This window comes from Pinus tabuliformis, chromosome 1_1 (assembly GCF_031772625.1).
Source record: "Pinus tabuliformis cultivar Carrire ecotype Pingquan chromosome 1_1, CPIR1, whole genome shotgun sequence".
NCBI lineage: Eukaryota > Viridiplantae > Streptophyta > Pinopsida > Pinales > Pinaceae > Pinus > Pinus tabuliformis.
The window spans coordinates 928,501,283-928,520,763 of record NC_142297.1 but is presented as its reverse complement, the minus strand read 5'-3'; the positions used below and the strand labels follow the sequence as shown (position 1 = coordinate 928,520,763).

Below are 19,481 nucleotides of genomic sequence, written 5' to 3'. Positions count from 1 at the left end.
TGATTAACCATCACTCTATCCTTGTATTGCAGACACATACCCCTTCTCGTTTCCTAAGTATGTCCATAATGAAGGATTATTTGTTTGTATGGACTGGTAGATCACTGTCCTGATTCGGGCCCACCCCTTCTCTATCAACCTGCCTTAATGGCGTGGAGTGATCTCTTTCTACCAACCTTTGGCTTTCCTCCTTTAGCTAGCCCTCTGAAAACTTGCACATCACGTCGGTGAGCAAATGGACATTATCTACCCCTTTATTTTCCACCCTATCCACCAACACATTCGAAAACCACTGAACTAAGGTGAATTCCACGGTTTTCAACACCTCCAGATGTTTTTGAATGCGTTGGATTAATGGGGGCAAGTGCTAGTTCCATGTTACTTTACTTATTTGTGTGCCACATTGTAACTTACGTGTCACTTGAATGATAAGCGGTGTGGTTCCTACTAGGTCTGGTTCCATGGGAGTTTGCATGGGCTTACAACCATTCATATGGGATTTCTCAATAAGTGTCTTGGCATATTTTCTTTTATATACAAATATCCGGTGATGTGTCTGCCACACCTCCAAACCAAGACAGTAATGCAATAGACCAAGATCGGTCATGTCAAAGGACCTTTTCAAATCCTCCCAAAATTCTCTTCTCATAACTACCTGTGATTACTAAGTCATTGACATAAACAACGATGATCACAATATCCCCCCTTGATCTTTGCAGTAGAGGTTAGGATCATAAGGGCTTCTCTTTCAGCCGTGTTGTGCAAAATGCTCATCAATTTGTAGAGAAAGTTGCCACAATATATTCCGTTTAAACAAAATATAATGCTTAATATTTTGCAAAATAGATACAAATGGATTACTGCCATGTAGTAATATCTCCGAAAGAGTATCTAAAAGCATATTTTCAAGATATTTACACCATGCAGAGGTAAAAAACTAGGGCATATATGTTTAAATCCCTCCCATCAAAGTACCTTGAGGTCCCTCTAATGGTGCAAGCCTAGAAGAACTCCAATTAGGAAAAAATTGTATCAAACCTTGAGGATAGGGTGAAACAATGGAATGTCAAAGCCCTAAACCTGGTTGGTCATCTGATTCTAACAAACACAGTGCTACAAGCTATTCCAAGGTATATGTTATCTATCCTCCCTTCTCCCAAAGGAGTACTACAAAAGATCTAGGACATCTAAAGGAACTTCTTGTGGCGAGGGGTAGAGGTGAAATGAAAATGGGCGCTAGTGGCCTTAAATAGAGTGCAAGCCAAAAGATGCAGGTGGGCTAGGTCTTCAAGGTCCAGAGGTAACCAACAAAGAAAATGGAGCAAAATTATGGTGGAGATGGTTAAAAGTGGGGTCATCACCTTGGGAAAGGCTTTGGAAATCAAAATATGCACCTAATTTCCATACAAAAAAGTTAGTTTGGTTATCAAGTTCCACTCAGGGGTTGGCAATTTGGAATTTAGCATGGAATAAAAGAGGTATCATGCAAAAACACTATTCTGGGAAATCAGAAATGGAAAGGAGGCCCTATTTTGGGATGATGCGTGGTAGAAACAAGCTAAGTTATGCAGGGAGGAATGGCATCCCTTCAAACTAAGCACAGAAATATGAGAGTATAGAGAATTCCACCAATTCTAGGATCAAGGACTAGAAAATAACAAATGGAGGCGATGGAATTTTAATATCTTTCGACGGCCAACCCAGAATGACTTAGCTATTCAGTATCTAACAGAGGAACTAAGAAAATGAAGAATTATGTTCAATAATGACCAAGACCAACTTAAATGGGGGAAAAAAGAAGATGTGGAGTTCAATCTCAAGGAAGTCAAAGCTTATCTTAGTGAGGGATATACTGGTACAAATGATCCATCGTGGAGAAAACTATGGATGGTGCCACATTGGCCATAAATTAAAATTTTCATGTCATTGATTTTACACCAGAAGGTCCTAACTCGGGACAAACTTATAAAGAGAGGATTTATAGGTTCCTCTTCGTGTTTCCTCTCCGAAAACACAAAAGAGAGGCTTAATAATTTACTCAACACCTGTAACTATATGGAGGCACTATGGGACTAATTAGCCTCAATATTTAGATAAAGAAACCAAAGTCGAGAGAGCATACAAGAAACAATAAAGAAATGGCGGGTGAATTATATAAAAAACGAGGTGGTGAACCTTACCTGAAATTTCATTCGAGGTTTCATCCTTTGGGAAATTTGGAAGGAGCACAATAAATGAATATTCTCTTATAATAAGCTTCCTGTTGACAACCTAGTGGAAGGAAAAATGTGTCAGCTAAAGGAAACATTGATTAGTACGGGAAATCAACCATTAGAGGAACAACCACCCCCCCAAGGAAACACAAATTTTGAAGTGATGAGGCTTCATGTTTTTCACCTTGTTTTCCCAAATAAATATATTCTAGCAGGAAGAATTATTCATTACTTTCCCCTCTTACAAGAAAACACTCGGCAAAAAAAGGATTTCACACCTCGGAGTTTTTTTGTAGGATAAAGGGAAAGGTGAGTGGGTATCCTGCAGTAGCTGCATTGGTCTTATTAGCATTACGCCACTTTTCATATGGGTCTTCACAACAAATAATCACCATTACACTTTGTTGATTTGTTTTAAAAATAAACATAACACACAATAGATTTCTTTTGGGATGCAATGTTGTTGTTGGTAGTATGATTGTATTTGTGCCACATGTAAAGCTAATATGCATTAAATTTCTTTCACCTTGCAATATTTTTATTGGAAATGTGCTTGTGTTTGGGCTAGAAACTATGCTAGATTTCTTTTGCTTTGCAATAGTGTTGTTGTCAATTTGGTTGTTTATGATAAAAGGAAATCTAGCAAGTGTTAGATTTCCATCACTTTGGCAATGTTATTGGAAATGTTGTGCTTGTGTTTGGGCTAGAAGTTGTGTTAGATTTCTTTTGCTATGCAATGTTGTTGTTTTCAATTTGGTTGTTTATTATAGAAGGAAATATAACACGTGTTAGATCTCTTTCACCTTGGTAATGTGCTTTTGTTTGTGTTAGAAGGAAATATAGCATGCACTAGATTTCTTCTGACATAAAATGTTGTTATTGGTAGTATGCTTGTATTTATGCTACATGTAAAGCTAGCATGCGTTAAATTTATTTTACCTTGTGACATTATTGTTGGAAATGTGATTGTGTTTGTGATAGAAGTTGTTGGATTCTGTTGGCTTTTGTTTGCCCTACAATGTTATTGTTGCCAATGTGCTTTTGTTTGTGTTAGAAGTAAATCAAGCGTATGCTAGATATCTTCTACACTGCAATGTTATTTTTGGCAATGTGATTGTGTTTTTGCTACAATAAACTCTAGAATGTGTAAGATTTCTTTTACTTTGAAATGTTTTTGTGAGTAATATGCTTCTCTTTACGTTAGAAGAAAATTTAGCATGTGGTGGATTTCCTTCGCCTTAGAGTATTGTTATTGGCAATGTGTTTGTGTTTGTGCTAGAAGGAAATCTAGCATGTGCTAGATTTATTTGACCATGTAATGTTGCTTCTAGCAATATGCTTATGTTTGTAGTAGAAGGAATGATATTGATTGTTAGCTTTCATTTGAGGAAACAATGTTTCATTACATACAACATGGCTACCATAATATTTTTATTTTTGCATTTATATTACTTTTTCGGAAGTTGTGTGTTTTTGGGGAAATATAAAGTCACACTTTACACGGTTCATTATTTTAATTACAAGTTACGATGTAATTGTTGTTACAGAATTGATGCAAGCTACAATGGAAAATATAATTTTGGCAAAAGGGGACTATGTTGATCTCCTTATTAATGATCAAGTCATTGGGCTAGCAAGGGTTGAATCTGCAGAGTCTGGAACTTATTATGTTGGAAAAAGGGTTAATGCTGGTTATGTTGCAATTTTGATAATTGATCTCATTCAACCACATTTGATTGATGATGATGTTAATGAAGGGGACATACATCCATGGAAGATTGTGGATTTGAGACACCACATAGGTAAATCAAAATATTGAAGCATGTGTTATATATTATTGATACTATAATAAATGTTCTTTTTTTGAGTAAATACTAACATTATTTACATTTGTTTATAGGTACAAATGTTTCTTCTACATTTTCTATTGGAGACAAGGTAAATCTTCTGCAACATGGAGTGAAGGTGGGCGAGGGCTCCATATTCAATACAGAGCTTGGGCATAAAGTGCATGGAAAGATGGTAAACAAAGGATGCATAGTGGTTAAAATTGAAAAGGTGTTAAAACATAATGCTCCTCTACCACATCCAACGGGGTTTGAGCATACACTTGGGGGTGCATTAGAATCTTATGAAATTTGGCCAGAATCAGATTTGGAGCCTCACTGTCATGATCATGCCATAAATATTCCCCAAGATAGGGTTAAATTCATATGTGCAAAGGTTTCTCTTACACATGAATGCATGGGAACAAGCATGTGCATTGCTAAAGGAATGCTAGTTCATGTCCGCGAGGATGACATTGTTGAGGGTGAAACACTTGGTGAAATGGATTTTGGTGTTTTTCTAGAAGAGATAGATGGAAATTGTGAGATATGCAGAATTGGTGATAAGTCTATACATTGTTTGGGTAGATGGCTAATAAATAAGTTGGTGGAAAACAAAGGTGTGATATTAAGGGTCAAGGAAAAGTTCAAGGAACCACCCAAAGAAATGGTGATATGGGATGTTATAGAGGAAGCAAATCCCTTAAACAAATGGGATGGGTACCTTTGTAATGAAAAAGATAGAAACTCAATTGATATGAATGTAACAAGGCCATATAAAAGGATTAAACGAGTTATGGCTACAAAAAAAACTGCAAAATGTCAAACAAAAATAGATGAAGAGAAAGAAATTTGACTTTTGGCAGCAGATGTATGTTGCAGAAAAGATTGTCTTCAACATGTCGATAGGAAGGCCATTGCAGATGCTAGAAGGGGTATGAGACAAATAAATACAAATGGTATTAGAGAATTTGTCTTGAATTCACTCATGTAAAACACAGTGATGTCAAGCGGCCATGGCCTACCACCTATTGCTAGAAATGTAAAGGACATGAGATTTAATGGGAATATTATTTGTAAGAAAGCATGGTATAAGATACATAAAATTCCTCAAAGCACATTCTATAACTACCAGCATTATTTCCAACATGGACATATCAAAGTTATTCATGGTAACACCAACACATGCAAAGCACGAGCTCACATAGTGGCAGCTATAGAAATGTTGCACAAAATTGTAATGGATAATTCAGATTTTTCACCAAATCAAACACGTCAAGTTGAAGAAGATGGAACATCTGCTCCTTTAAGACTGCTTCCTTCGACTTACACACAAAATTCTTTGTTAAAAGAGATCAATGAGGCTCTTCAAAAGCTCAATTACCCATCAATATCACAACCAACAATGAGCAAGATCTGGAATACTAAGTTTCGAGATGTGGCATTTTCAAAGAACACCAACTTTAGTAAATGCAGTGAATGTATTGTGTTGAAAGCACAAATGAAGTCAGCAACTACAAAAGAGTTGGAAGAAAAGGCACGAGGTAGGTTGACGAAACATAACAAGATTGTTATGTGTGGAAGATATTGCTACTATGCCCATAGAATTATGTCAGAGCGGTTTCCAAAGGAGTATTTGAGCATTATCCATGATAAAATGGACAAAACAAAGACGTTAATCCCAAGGCTACGTGTCAAATCAAAATCTATTGTAGGAACAAATTTGGGTTTGTCATTGACAGGTATGCTTACACATGGGCATAAGGTGGGAGGTTTTGGTCATTTCTCCTTACCATTTGTCCATATGGGATCACAATTTACTATTACATCCCTTGCAAAGTGCTTAAGGGACCTTGAAGACCCACAACTGGATATGTATGGTGATCTACTTTATGAAAGTGGAATTTCAAGAAACCCACTTACAAATGCATTACTTGACACCTCTATTTACCCGAAATGTCAAGGGTACAAGGATGATTTTATATCTCATGGATGTTCAAAAAGTCAAAATGTTGATTTTAAACCTCTTCCTCCACATTTGTTGTTACAGTTGGACAATGCAGCAAGTGATAATAAGAATCGCTATCTTTTCATGTTTCTATCACTTTTAACTACACTTGGTGTCTTCATCACTATTGAGGTTGGGTTCTTGCCTGTGGGGCACACCCATGAAGACATAGATGGAACCTATGGAAGAATGTCTTCCAACCTAAAAAGTAAAGATATTTATTCTTTACCTGAAATGATGGATACATATAGCATAATTGAAGAAAATAGAGTGTTTCCACCTACACTTATTGACAAGGTCTATGAATTCAAAAGTTTCCTTAATGGATACATTAAGGAGGGAAAAAAAAGCACTAGTTTGACATCTTAATGTTCAATACTTCCAATTTCTTATACTCAATGATGTTCCAGTACTAAGGTATAAAGAATCAATTAGAGATACTGAGTGGTCAGAACCAGTTGAGTTATGGAATATAGATGATGAAGGTCGACCTATAATTCCCATAGGGAAGCCATCTTTCTTAGCTTCCAAACAGAATGATGTCTATTTAAAAGAACTAAAGGAAGGGATAACATCATACATAAAAATGTGGAAAGACACTATTGGGAATGAGGATTCACCAATTGTTACAGAGGAATGGAAAAATAAAGTGGTGTATTGGGAAAAAGTTCTTGATACATTAGATGGAATCTATAATGATCATAGAATAATAGATGGAAATGATTCATCTTCTGAGGATTTCTGGCCCAAGACAAGGCACATTGTTGATGTTGATCGTAATGCCCTCCAAGTAATCTCAAGTATTATGGATGGAGATTTTGATAATACGATAGATGAACCAATATATGTTGGACCCAAATGCAACAAGCCAAAGCCAACATTCAATCCGATGATTGATGTTGAGAAAGGAAAGATGTTGCTAGTTAGATCAGGAAATGAGGATGTAGGTGAGATGATTTGGATGGCAAAATCCATCTCAGATATCTTTAGGGATAATGAAAGTGAGAATCTTCATGTAAAGGTTGACTAGTGGAAGCCTATGTCAGGGAAATACAATGGAAATACCATAGTGTGGCTATGGATGCCAAAGAAAGAACATTGCAAGAAGACCAAGATAAATAAATATGGTGTAGAAGCCAGTGTGGGCATGGATGCCAAAGAAAGAACATTGCAAGAAGACCAAGATAAATAAATATGGTGTAGAAGCCATTGTTGATCTACTTGAGCGGATATCTTAAGAGTAGGTTTATATGATACATAAATGTAATTTTTTTTTGGAGGATCTATTAATATACATTCAGACACACTTTCCCATATTTGTTGTATAAATATTCTCTTCGTATTTTTTTTGAAGGAGTTTTATATTATTTAATATTTCAATGTAATCATGTGTTATACAAATTACATGACAATGCCATAAAATATTTAAGTTTTCAAAGCTTTATTTGACCAGCATGACTTCTCACCATATCAAATATGCATAATAAAATTCAATAATGCACCTAAAAACATCTTCTAAACTTGTTATATTAAAACAACAGTGGAGTACCTAATTAGTATTCTATTTAATATAAACCATTTAAACACTTAATGAATAAATGCTAGATGCTTGATATAATGTTTGAGGTGAGTTTTCCTTAATTTTCCTTATTATAATTGATATAATCAAATTCCCTATTTTGTTGCACTTTAATTTATAAAAAAAATATTTTGATCATTGAACAACACAACTAGAATTATAAAATATTTCTACTTATAGATTTTGAAGTGGTGCCAACATTATACTAGTATAATTAATTTGTACTCAACTTAGGAAAAGTAGTTAGTGTCAATTTAAAATGGTCAATAATAGTAAGAAAAACAATATTAATATATTGTTAAATAACTTTATAGGTAAGATTTTTTTTACACAATCTAGTATTCACGGTCAAATTTAATACATAAATATAAATGTTAATGGTAATAGAAATAATGTAAGGAATTTAAGTTTTAGATGAATGTTAATATGTTCTTTTCAATATAGTATCCTTAAACATTACAGGGATAAAAACTAAACATGCGTAATAAATATCTTAATCATTTTTCTCTCTTTCTTGTTGTATTTGAAAATAATCAAATTGTACTACTTTGTTACTATTCTAATTCATGATTGATTTTGACCATTAAAATGATTAGTAATTGAGACAAGAGGCTCATTTTACAGCCCAATATGGGGGGATGTGTAAGTTTGTCTATCCGTCTGTGCCCGTTTAAAATAAAAATTATGTTCTAAATAGAAAAATATAAAAAAAGGATATTTTGTAATGTAATTAGAAGTAAAAAAAAATGTGTGAATCAGAGGTTTAAATCTTATACTTTTCAAAAGTAACTATTTGAAGATTTATGTTAACTAATTTATGTCAATATCAACTTCATATATATCTATATATATATAAAAAAGTTTCTTATGGTTAAAATTATTATTTGTTCGTATATATACTCTATTTAGCATTCAAAAATATAGTTTCAACAATTAAAAATAACACATTGTATCTTTCACTCTAAAAGTGTTTGCACTTGAAGAAATTTGATCCCTACATCTGCACTTAAAATGGATCTATGATGGTATATATTGGACACATTACTATGATCATTTGTCATTGAATAACTTTATACTTAATATATAGCTTGCATATTAATATATTATTCATTAAGTAAGCCTCATTCAACTTCGTTTCTTGCATAAAAGTACAAATAATAAATAATAAATAAATTATATTCAACATTTAATTTGATCCTAAAAAAATATTTTCTCCTTAACTCTAAAATGGTGCAAACTTCCTACAATAGTATGTAATGATGATGGTGATAATAATGATTATCATCCACTAAGACCAAATATGGTATATAAGAAGGTAAAAAGATATTACTAAAAGTTATTTTGAATTTTAAATTGTGCCAACATTGTTTTAGTAATAATCGTAACTTAACATATACATGATATTTACTATATCGGATTATCGGTTAATAATAGTTACACACACATCATTATTTTCATAAAATAACCTTAACAAACTTATCTTTTTAATAGAAACCATAAAAATATTAAAATAGATAATGTAAGGAATCCAAGATTAATATGTGAAATATTTTCTTTTTCAAGTTTATATAAATTTGTTTTATAAAGTTTATCATGATAATTTTTACACAAAAAATGGTGAATATCTATATAAAAATTAGCGAACTAAGTGACTTTCTAATTCCTCATTTCGAAAAAATATAATCTAGTTAAAGTTCTAAATAATGGTATATATTGGACACATTACCAAAAATTTCATTTGTCATTAAATAACTTTATAATTAATATATATCTTGCATATTAATCTATTATTCATAAAGCGAGCCTCAATCAACTTCTTTACTAACATAAGCGTACAACTAATAAATAAAAATAAATTATGCTACTACTCACATTCAACATTTAATTTGATCCTAGATTTATTTTTCTCCTCAACTCTAAAATGGTGCAAACTTTCTACAATAGTATGTAATTATGATGGTGATAATGATGATTATCATCCACTAAGACCAACTATGGTAAATAAGGAGATAAAAAGATATTATTAAAAGTTATTTCGAATTTTATTGTGCTGAAAAAGCATTAAAAGAAGTGTTTCAATATCATCATAATTTTGTTTAGTTAAACAATCAAAAAGGTTGGTACCGTCACAAATATTTTGAAATTTAATTCTAATACGAGTATAAACTCGATGATCTTTGAGGGTTTTTTAATCTTCAACCATAATATAACTAGTTTTGCAAAGGTGATAGACTTTCAAATTGTGCCAACACTGCCTTAGTAATGATCATGACTTAACACATACATGATATTTACTATATCATATTATAATTAAATGGATTAATAATAGTAACATATGCATCATTATTTTCATAAAATAACCTTAACAAACTTATTTTTTACTATAAACCATAAAAAATATTAAAATAGATAATGTAAGGAATCCAAGATTAAAATGTGAAATATTTTTTTTAGCAAGTTTATATATATTTGTTTTATAAAGTTTATCATGATAATTTTTACACAAAAATGGTGAATATCTACATTAAAATTAGTGAATTAAGTGACTTTCTAATTCCTCATTTTGAAAAAACTTAATTTAGTTAAAGTTCTAAATTCTAGATCCACTGAATTCTAGTTAATGAAATATGTGTTAAGTGGTATTTTTATCATATTAACACTGACATCTTCATAGCCATTTCCCAAAATGAAGGGAAGAACACAATTGACAAGCTTAAGATAAGGTTTTTCCCTTTTTAGTTTTTCTTCCCCCATCCATATTGGTTTAGTGTTCATGTATGTTTAATTTCAAGTAAGGGTTTGTTAGAGGAAAACACTTATATAGGTTAGGTAGTTCCTGAGAAAATATAACCCTGTTGTATTTTCCATTTGGAATTTTTCATGTTGGTGTTGATTTGAGTGTCAAATAGAGATTGGACATTAAAATTATCTTATCTTTATCTTATCTCATGACCTTTGTTTGAGTGATATTACCAATTTTCATAGACTCAATCTAATCAATTATGTATAGGATGGTGGATATATATTGTCACATTGATATTAGATATCTTATGCAAGTATTTAAAGACAACTTAGTTATTACCATTTGCATTATGGTGGTGAATGTTAATGATTGAAATTGTATCACTCATAAACAATTGATATATAAATGCACTAGTGTTGTTCTTTAATCTCATTGCTTCATATGATGAATATTTTGTTGGGTATTTTTTGAAAATTCAAAGAGTCTCTTAAAGGATTAACTTTCCCTCTCGATGATTACCAACAATTATGTGTTCATAATATCTATTGTAAACCTAACACAAAATATTTATACTAAAAAAAATAATTTAAAAATAAATAGATAACAAAAGTGCTTGCAAAAAATGTTACCAACCATTGAACATTTATTTACTAACACTAGTGGTGACTCTTTTACAAACATGAAATGTGGCAATGTAAGAGGAAACTATAATGTCCTAAGGCACTAACTAATAAAGGGAAGAAAATGGTAAATGTCCTAAGGCATGAACTAATAAAGGGAAGAAAATGGTAATCTTTGCACAGGTCCAGGATCTCATTCTCCATAGAATAGAAGCCTTCGTAAGTATATCATTCTCCATGTAATAGAAGAAATAGAAGCCTTCGTAAGGATCTCATTCTCCATAGAATAGAAGCCTTTGTAATATGCACAAAGGCTCTTTGGATCTCATTCTCCATAGAATAGAGACCTTCCTAATATGCACAAAGGCTCTTTGTAACCTTGAAAAGTGTCCACGTAAGAGATATGTCAGCAAGGGACAACTGAAGAAAAGTTGTGAATAACCAAAGCTACAAATTGAATTGTATATCATTCTTTCAATTAAGATTTTAAAATTTCTTGTTCGCAATTTCTTGTTCGCAACCTCTAAAATTTAAGAGTGAAATGAAACTATCTAACAAACGTGAAAACCACTTAGAGTAGATTGTTGAAGATAAAATAATACTCCACTCTTACTCCCTCATAATTAATCCATTAAAATTCCAAAGAAAAAGTGTACCGTCACTGCCCTATTGAAGGGCCTAGATTTGTTCATTAATGTGTCCAACGTTGTAGAAAATGATCCAAAGAAAAATGTAACAATGTGCATCTCATTGAGAACACATAGTTATCCACAAATCTTGATCATCATCATCAAAAAATAAATAACTACATACATACATAGCTAAGTGATAACGTTTTAAAAAAATAAAAAAATTGAACAAGCTTATATTCATCTTAAATCCATAATTATCTTTTTTTAGTACACTAAAGTCAATTAATGAGTAACCTATCCCAAAAAGTACCTTGACAGTGCACCCATTCACTCTCAATCTTCAACTTAAATATATATATGAATGACATGTTCAGGGTTAAAAAGGAAAATATAATATTCTTGCGAAATACAACCTTAGGTAACACTTTATTAATATAATAAATAATGGATTCTTTACAGACGCTTTCTTAATAGAATAAATAATGGAGTCTTTAACCAAATCTATGTAAAATCAAATTCAGTTTAAAAAACGTAAATTAGAACTTATTAATTTTTCAATACATTAACCACTCAGCGGGTCAGCCTCTACGCAATGAGAAGGAAATTATTTATTTTCATAAATGCAGCCCTTCGATCTCCACTTGCAGTTTGATCTGAACCAGTCAAATTGGTTATTTTAACCCCAAATACAAGAAATAACAAGTTTAACCCAAGCTGCCTAACCCAACTTAGTGAATTGACCCGCTTATCCTTATTATATAATGCATTGTCACAACATTATAATAAGACACAAGAGTAGTCTTCGGAGAGGTTGAAGCGGAGAGATCCTGAAGTGAAGTGAGACCAAATTTCCATCACCAAAGGAGGTGAACTTCTGTTTTCTTGTTTAAATTATGGTTTTTCTGTGTAAATTATCGTTCTTCTGTGTAAATTATGGTTTCTCTTAGCATATTTCCATAACCAAAGGAGGTGAACACCTGAAGTATTTATTCTGTTTTCCTATTTTAGCATGGTTAGTAAATTTGTCTGTTCTCTTACAGGGATTTCAGGTATGTCAGACATTATAATGTTCAAGAGCCAGTTGGAGGAATATGTGAAGAAAGCGTCATTGCCCAAGCCTGTTTATGAGACTACACAAGAAGGGCCTGCCCATGACCCCAAATTTAGTTCATCTGTTATTCTTAATGGGATTATATACGTTTCTTATCAATCAAATTTCAAGAAGCGCAAGGCCGCTGAAGATGCTACAACCCAAGTTTCTGTAGAGGTGTTGGGTTTGGTACCCAATCCATCGGTAAAAATATTTATATATTTAGCAAAGTATCCATTCATTCTGTCTTTGTCATTTAATAAACTAGTTCATCCTGTCTTTGATGCCATAATTAAGTGCATTTTATTCTCAGAGGAATACATCTAAGCAAAAGGAGAATGTTAGTTTAAACAATTGTTGATATGTAGAATCAAGACTTTGGAAGCAGGGTAAGAAGCAGGGGTATAAAGTAGGGTAGAGTAACAAAGATTTACCATTCACATTAAGAAGCATAAATATTATAGAAAAATCACATTATTTACCATTCACATTATTTTACACACCTAATTCACATTGAGTTGGATTACACCTGACTTCTCATAGAAAACCCTTGATTTCCTCTATTCTGTTATTGATGCTACTCCTGACCAAAAATGTAATTACAACATGATTGATTGTTAAATTCCAGAAGTATAAAGTAATATTATGACTCCCACTTGTCTTTCAAACATATTAATTTATTTACCTCGAATTTTGGCCTCCACTTCCTGTTCCAACAACTGCTCAGCCCTGAATTTGCTTCAGCATAGGAAGAACCATATATAGGACTGCCACATCCACCACGTTCCTTAGGAGGGCATGGTATAGTACCATCACTGTTTTCTCTCCAATCAGGTAATGGATGCAATGGATCCTTGATGCCAACATCTAAGGCATGGGACGAGCTTTCCCAGCCAGATCTCCTTGCTAAAGCACCAAGATTGTCTCGAACAAGAGCATTAGCTCTCTCTTGAGATTGTTGTTGAGAAGACTCTGCTTCATCACCACCAGGTTGATGGTCTTCTTGAAGCTCACGACAACAAATGAGACAGAGATCATAACAACAATTTGGGCAACTTCTATGGTAATCAATAATAGATGTTGTACAGTTGTTACTACAAAACTTAGCAAACATGTTGGATTAATAACAGAGGAAATAATTGCATGCAGAGATTAAAATAGTAAAACCCAAGGAAAAATTTCAACTAGGCGATTATTGGAGAAAATAATTGATCTCCTCTTCCACTTACCTTTGTTCTTTCTAGCGCGACAATTAAAATGCTATATAAAACATGGAAGCTGTCAAAAAGAAATTCATCTAGTAGGTGAGGTTGAAGCATTCCCTCCCAAGAAGAAAAGGGGTTGTATGGTGGTACCTTAAGTCTGTTTCTAGACCTAATTATTCCTTCAAAAAGTAAGTCCGTGTAATCCCTACCTTCTAAGAGGTATCTGCAAGAGGTCTAGAAAAGAAGTCCACTGGCCAAAGACAACAACTTTCAGACCTGAGGCCTCATCTTATAATTTTGGTTCAAGAAAATGCCACATATCGTTAACCTTGAAACAACCTTATGATGTACAACAATTACAGTGTCACAAACAACATCTTCCAACTTGAAGTTCTTTATTTGCAAACATTAAATAAGCTAAATGTTTGAATTAAAGGCATGCAAAGAGTATTGAGAACGATTGTGAGAAGAAGAAAAAAGCTTTTTGTGATTGGTGGCAATATCTCAGTTACTATCCATGCATTCCTCATTTGGATTCTCTATAGAATGAAGATATCATGGGGTAAAAGTAAAGTAGCCTATACTAATAACTTAAAGGATTCCATGCAATTTCATGCTTGGAACAAGATAGATGCCAATTGAATATGCGTGATTTCAAATTTGAAATAGGCCTTGACCAATTTAATGAGTTTATGATTCTTTAAGCCCGTTCTGTCAAATTTGAGTGGGGTATTGATTAGTTTAGTCTGTTCTGCCAAATTTAATAAGCATCACATGTTTAATGTAGGTACAAATATAGGCCAACTGCAGTAGAAAAGATTCCAAATTTACTAGAAATATGCATTCACAAACAAGTTTGCTATGGAAACATATAAGTTGTGTAAATCACATTAGCAGAAACCTCCACAAGACTACTTATAGATCTCAAGAAGGTTTCTTCGTCTAAATAAATTCCTTTGGAGTCTAGTCAAAAACTAATGTCACCAGATTTAACTCTCTTGATCTCCTTTTTAATGCAATTAAGGCTGCTAGCGGCTTGTCCCTGAACTCCCGCAACTATTCTTTCCCCATACAGAGCATCCCCTGTCCATATGCATTGGTGAGAATGAGATTCTGAAGCATTGGATGATAAGAAATTATCTGTTGTAACAAATAATGCCTTGGAGAAGCTGCAATTAATGAGATTATGGTCCAAACTACTCTCAGCTTCAACCAACATCCGTGTAGAATGATTCTGGTATACTGCCATTATCATCCAAACTCTGGTTAGATTCCTCCATTCTTCGAATAGCAGAACGAGGATTTTTCCTCGAATTCTTCTCACAGAAATACGATGTGGATCCCAATATCACACAGCTCTCAAGCGTACTACCAAATTCAGCTCTCCACCTCAACAGCACATCGTCCCCAATGCCAAGCTCTCTGTCGGGAAGCTCAATGTGAAGATTTTGAATCTCCTTGAAGTTTTTCAGCACCTCGCCAGGGGAATGATGTGAAACCTCAGCAAGAACTACTTTCTTCGTCCCGAGGATCTGTTGCAATGCCTGTAAGGGCTTAACTATACTACCGATCACAAGTTTAACAAAAAGACCTATAAATCCCCTGCTCCTGCCGCTCAAACTCCCGCTCTCCTCACCAGAGATCACACAGTCCACCTTCACCACGACATCCTCCACCTGCGACACCAAACCGTTAAAATTTTTCGAAACAACCAAGCACCGCCCTAGGGATTTGATGTCGCCTAACTTGTTAAAGATCACCAAAACTAACAAATTGGGAAGACGATCAAATTGATCCGTTACAGACATTTGAACCTCCGAGCTCGCGTTATTATTTTTCTTGCAGCCGAACTCCAAATACATGCTTCCTCACACCCTTCAACGGAAAAAAGGAAACCTAGCTTCGATTTTGAAGCTTAAAGCCCCGCAGAAATGGAAATATTCTTTTATTTTCACCATGAAGATTCTTTGAAAGCTTCACCTCCAAGCTACAATCCACAGCCTCACAAATTAAAAGAAGATAAATGCAACGATTTTTATTTCTTCCTTTTTCCTTTTTCGTCGGTTGGGAAAATGTTTAGACCTGGAATCTTACTGAACAGATAGATCTGCCTCTTGGCACCTTGTTGCCTCCCATACCTAGGCCCCAACGTGAAGAAGTATTACAGAGAATGTTGCTGTAATTATTCCATAGAATTTAGAACCTTTTTGCTGCTTATTTTTCTAGTACTCTAATTGTACTCTAAGTCTATCATATGTGATATGGAATTTCATTAGATAATTGTAACTAACTAGTACAAGTTTTTAATCAAGTTTTTAATCAGATGGTAGAGGCTATTTGTATCGTCTAACACTTAAATCAAAGGTACATAAAGGGACAGGTGGCCTGGGAGGGGAGTTCTTTTCAAAGGGAAACACCTTGCGATGTAAATATATTTTTAATGTTATAATGATAGTCAAAAGATTTGATATTTTTAGTTTTTTATTTTTTATTTTTTAATTTATTTTTGTTTGTTGGATATATATATGTGAAGTATGGTATATATATGGATTTCTATTTGTAGATTTAAGTATAACAAATAGATTTTATATGTTATAGATATTAAAACTGATGCGAGATGTTGGGATTTATAAGTATAGTAGTGTACAAATGTTATATATATATATATATATATATATATATATATATATATATATATATATATATATATATATATATATATATATATATATATATATATATATCTGTGTGTGTGTGTGTGTGTGTAAAGTAAGGGGTTATTTTTATCAAAATGATATATTGAAAGTTTTAGTTTAACAAACAAAAAATTTAGAAGGATTTTGTCAAGATGGAATGATGGTAGAAGTATTTTTTAATGATTTAATGAAGTACCTATTAGAACATACATAGATTGGATAGACATCAAATAATATATAACAATAAAAATACCTATTATTATTATTTTTGTGACCGAGAGTAACCTAACAACCCTCCTGACACATAACTATTAGCAAACTTTTGGGGGTTAGGTCGCAAACGGAGGATTTGAACTTATTTATAAATTTATTTCTATAATCATTTTATTTTTATTTTCTAACTTCATTTGAATTTCTAATATATTTATAAGTGTATGTTATTATATATAATTATTATGTATTTTCATATATATATATATATATATATATATATATATATATATATATATATACACGTGAATTAATATTTATTCAACTCAAATGGAAATATTAGAAATTGATAAGTTTCAACCTATATTATTTTTTATTAATCTTCGTCTGGTCAGGGAATATAACATACGCTTTGCAGTCAAAGTGTGTTAAATATACATTATTTTGTTGTGTTTTTGCAATTTTAACCAAAGTTATGGGAAAATTCTAATATTTCTATTTGTTCATAAATTCAAAATTAATTTTCTAATTTCCTATGAATCTTATTTCTAATTTTCGACTGGTTGAGTGAGCTCTGGTGGGACATAATTCCCCTAGTGGAGGGTGTTTTATTTTTAATTATTTTCTAGTGCCTCACAATTCCATGGGGGCTTCACTCATTGAGGCTCTGAACTGTTATGTGTGTTGATGGCATACTAAATAATGCCCTTGATTTGACTACATATTGGAAAATACCTCTAAAAGTGACGTTATTTAACACCTTACCAATATGAACCCAATACACCTTCTTGATTAAAAATCCCCTACTTTCACTAGATATTGTAGGTATCCCTTTTTTCATTCATGTTTTTTATACCCCTTTATATTTTTCATTAACTTTGAGCTCCATTTTTTATACCTGCTAATATAAAAATCATTTCCCCCCTATTAAATGCTCAATATATTATGTCATTTTTTCCTCATATATATCCCCCAATAGTAAAACACGTGGTATGGTATTACTCCCCCAATGAAGTCCCATGGATAATTCATTTAAAAAAAAAATTGACTCGCCATTTTGTTGTTGAGCGCTCTGACACTAACACATACATTGTTATGCTACTGCTTTGCCCAATGATGAAAGAATTGACATGGTTGCAGGCTCCTTTAGATAGGTGGGGTTGGGGAGGGGGGCAGAAGAGGTGAACAAATATCCAATGAATATTATTATGTTTCATTGTGTGGAGCTTCCTTGTGTGAATGTTTTACTATGTGGAGGATGGGGTATGTGTGGGATAATGGGGGTATAGAGGGAACTTTATTTCATAGGGATGAAATTAATTTTAAACTCTTTTGTGTGGAATGAAGGATGTGTTGAGGAAGTGGTATGTGTGGGAGGACATGGATGAAATTAATTTTAAACTCTTTTTTATGGAATGAAGGATGTGCAAAGGACAGGGTATGTACGGGAGAACATGGGTGCCGAGGGATATTTATTGCATAGACATGTAATTAATTCAACTATGAATAAAACCTTTACTTCGTAATGTAATAGGAATAACTAGAAACATCGGTTTGTAAACTAGAAATAACGAATATTTCACATTTTCCTATTTGTTAATTTTATGTATGTTCTATGCTTAGAGCAATTTATTTCAATTTTCACAGTTAGCTCAATATCTTTTCCAGATTAGTAATCACATCTGCATAATAGTAAATTGCAGATAGAACATAAACATAAATCGCAGAAGACAAGCCAAGACAAGAGGAAACAATATGTGGCGCTATCCAGGGACACATCCCAATGTGGGGAAACCCTTGATCAATTATTCTTATATGTTATTCAATAGTTCAACACAGAGAGAGAGAGAGAGAGAGAGAGAGAGAGAGAGAGAGAGTACATTTACAACAGAAGTCAATGCTTTGACTTATCTAGATGAGAGCATAGATCATCTCTAAGAAGATGATACATGAGATCAGTTGAAGACATGCTTCTTCAATTGATTCTCCAAGGTGACTCCTTCACCTATCATTGTGCTACATCTCGTCATCATGCTGCACCTCACCGTGTTGCACCATGCTGCACCCATCATCATAATGCTGGACCTCATAACTGCTGCACGTTATGTTGCACTGATGTTCCATGTGCAATTGTTGAAACATGTTGTCATACAACATGTCTCATGTGCTTGCAGCACCATGCTTGCTACTTCTATCCATGTTGTCCATGCTTGCCATGCTTACCATGCTTGTCATGTTGGTCATGCTTGCTGTTGTCCATGCTTGTTGCTGTCATGTAACAGTTGTTGTCCCACTTGTGCCACTACTGCACAATTGTCATTATTGTCTTATGTCATTGGGTTTTCCCATCATAGTTGTTGTCCGAACATGTTGTTGTCCCAACATGTTGTTGTCCCATCATAGTTGTTGTTCCTATGAGTGCTTTTTGTCCCACTGTTTGCTGCACTAAGCACCATTCCTAGTTGTCCCATTTATTATGCAGTTATCCCTTGCCACTACTGCCTAGATATATGGTTGTAGTTGCTATCCCTAACAGTCATAATATACCTTGCTACTGTCCCATCATAGTTGTTGTTCCAACATGTTGTTGTCCCATCATAGTTGTTGTTCCAACATGTTGTTGTCCCATCATAGTTGTTGTTTCAACATGTTGTTGTCC

At 33.3% G+C, this 19,481-nt stretch overlaps 1 pseudogene; it reads right to left on the bottom strand.

Annotated features, from left to right (window-relative positions):
* Positions 1-14,879: 14,879 nt before the first annotated feature.
* Positions 14,880-15,778, bottom strand: LOC149217476 (F-box protein At5g46170 pseudogene; annotated as a pseudogene).
* Between the last annotated feature and the right edge of the window lie 3,703 nt (positions 15,779-19,481).